Here is a 3,378-nt window from a genome sequence, read left to right on the forward strand (position 1 = left end):
TTCTTTCTTTTTCTTTCTTTCTTTCTTTCTTTCTTTCTTTCTTTCTTTCTTTCTTTCTTTCTTCCTTCCTTCCTTCCTTCCTTCCTTCCTTCCTTCCTTCCTTCCTTCCTTCCTTCCTTTCTTTCTTTGCCTCATATGTTAAGAATAGAAAGATTGAGTTAACCATATTTGGAATCAATGAAGAATATTTACTAAATGGATGCATGATTTTCTTTTCAAGGTATCTGTGTATGTGTGTGCATGTGCGTGTGCGCATGCATGCATGTGGTTCCAAATCATGCTAATTAAAGAAGAATATATATAAGAGAAAAGGAAAGGAAGAGAAAATAAAATAAGCAAAAAGAATATTTCTATCTTGAGAAACTTTTTCTATCTTGGCTTTAAAATCAATAAAGTTCTTTGGTTCTGGATGTTTGTAGCCCTGAAGTAATGGTATATCTCTAGCAAAAATGTTAGAACTGGGTCTAAATCTGTCTTTGCCATTAAATCAGTGGAGATAAAACCTTCAATTCTGTAGGACCCTTTGTGTGAATAATAATAATGTCTAATATGTATTGAGCACTTATCATTAAATCAACTTCTTTATATCCATTAAATCATTTAATTCTCTGAAGGGAAGCAGAATTTAGAACATCAAAATGTCCCTTTTAGGCTATTCATTTTAAGTTATTTTTTAAGAAACAAAAGACTCAGAAAGAAACTTTGATCTTTCCTCTAACTGCCTATGGAAATTTAGAGGGCCTGCATGAGGAGGAGAGATATCATTACAGATAACTATAGTTTAATATAAACTAGTGAGTAATAGACAGAGAGGAACCTAGCAAGGCCCGTTTGTTCAGTCTTCTCTGTGTCTCATTGATAATGATGACCCAGGAAACATTTATTGACCAAACATTTGTTCTTCCATCTCCGTGTGAAATGCCTTTCTTTAAAGTACCAAACTATAATCATCTCTCCCTTCTCCTTAGCTCCAGAATGACATATAAACCTCAACTTCCCATTGCCTCTTTGGGTCTCATTCTTTTATGTTATTTGATGTTATTTTATTTTATTTATTTTTTAACTAACTAACTAATTAATTAATTAATTTTAATTGAAGGAATGATTTACATTTTTTTCCTGTGTCTACCTCCCCCCTCATCTCTACCCTCTGGTTGAGTTTCATTCTTATTGCGCCCTCCTTCTCAAATGTGCATCCATAAAATAAACTTTGGACATTTTCTATTAATCTGTTTCCTGTTAAATTGATTATTAGCTCAGATAGAAGAACTTAGAAGGTAGGAGGAAAGCTATAAATTTTATGTCTTTGCACCTATAAACAACGAACTAGGTACTATTATTATTCCATATTACAGATTAAAGACAGTTGGCATTGGGATTTATGTTTTTAAATTGTCCTGAGTCCAAAGCTACTTCATACTGGAGTCTGTATTAAAGCATATCTGTACTATTTAAGAACAAGTATCATAGGATTTTGTTTTGTTTTGTTTTGTTTTCCTCTTATGAAATAAAGACTTTTCTCCTAGGAGATATTTTTATTCTTCTGATAGAATTTCACAGGGAAAAGTTTTTTCTTCCTGTAGAACTTTCCTTCTTTAATGTCCATACAACTTTTTTTGTTATAGGATTAAAGTGTTTATTATACATATTTTTAGTTTGTTTATTGCTTTTTAGCATTCAGTTAGTATGTACAATGTTCTGAGAAAAATACGGTCCCTAGTTCTATGGCTTAATATCATCTTAAAAACATTACATAAGAAGTATATTACACACACACACACACACACACACACACACACACACACAAAACTACTGGTAATAAATTAATACAGAATTCCAGATGCCAAAGTCTGTTGGCCACGCATTGACAGATTCAGCCATATTTCTGAGGGATGAGGAGGGTGTCATTCTAATCTTCATTCATTTTCACTTTTATATTTCATTAATTCATGCGAGTGAAACCTGTATTTTAAAAGAAAAGGAAAAGGTTAGCCTACTCGCTCTCTCCAGGTATATGAAAACCACTTGAAAGCAATTAGGTGTCAACAGAATTGTTAATTATCCTGGAGTCGCTACCTTTTGTGAAGCCTTTCAGAGTAAAAGGGAGGTGTGGTTTAGCTTACAGCAGGTTCAAAAGGCACTCTAATTGACAAATTTTGTACTCAGCAGTAGAGTTAGTTAGAGAGGTTAAATCACATTTACTCTCTTTCCATAAAGAAAAATGGATGGACTATTAAGTTAATCATTAATTCATTTATGAAGCAAATACCTGTTGATTCTCTGGTTTGAGCTTCAAGGCCTGGCGATCTAGTGGTAAATAAGAGGGGCAGTCTTTGCCTTGAAGCTTACGTTCTCTTTGTATGAGAAAATAGCATTACTTCCCAATTTACAAATAATTAACTAAGAGAAACCAAAATGGAATACATCAGAAGACTCTAAGCCTAAAGACTTTAAAAGCCTTCAAATATAGTGTGAATTACACTGAAACCTACACTTTCCCACAGAATCAGTTAAGAATTATTCTTGGATATAGATACTTGATTAGTAGTTTTAATGTGTTGTGTAGAAAATATCTTGAATCAGGAGCCAACAGCCCTGAATTCTGATTCCTGCTTTTGTACTTAACAGCTAATTAATATTGGGCATGTTTTAAACTTTTATAACTTTCAATTCCCTCATTGGTAAAATGGAGATAATACTATCTCTCATCTACTTAACAGTGTTAGTATAAGACCAAAAAGAAAAAAGAAAAACTGTATATAAAATTACTTTGAAAATTAAACAACAATATATAAATATGGAGCATTTAAAAATCATTATGTCTTTATTCTATAAACTGGTAATAATAATGCTTATAATCCTCTCAGCATAATTATTCAGCTAAAGCGGCAGCTTTCAATGTTGTCCAAGAAACCTTGATGGTTCCGCACATCAGGGATCTATGAGGGCAAAACTATTGTGATAATACTAAGATGTTATTTGCCTTTTTTACTCTCATTCTCTCATGAGCGTATAGTGGATTTTTTTCAAAAGCTATAAGACACATAGTATCACAACAAATTAAGTGCAGAAGCAGATATGATAATCTAGAATAGTGTCTTTTATTAAACCAGATATTACAGCTTTTCCAAAATATTTTTATAAATGTTACTCTTCTCAGGGATTATTTTTTGTTTTGAAAAATTATTCAAAACTTTTCTAAAATTTATTATTTATATAAATATGCAATGAGTTTATTTTTTGAATAAAGTAATAGTATTTTTTTAATTTCTCAATTTAAATTTAGAGTTAATAGTGATAAATATAACCGATATATACTTAAGCACTTTGGGGTCCTCAGTACTTATTAAAAGTTTAAAGGAATCATGAAACAAAGAC

The sequence above is a fragment of the Pteropus alecto genome, unplaced genomic scaffold (genome assembly GCF_000325575.1).
Source record: "Pteropus alecto unplaced genomic scaffold, ASM32557v1 scaffold239, whole genome shotgun sequence".
NCBI lineage: Eukaryota > Metazoa > Chordata > Mammalia > Chiroptera > Pteropodidae > Pteropus > Pteropus alecto.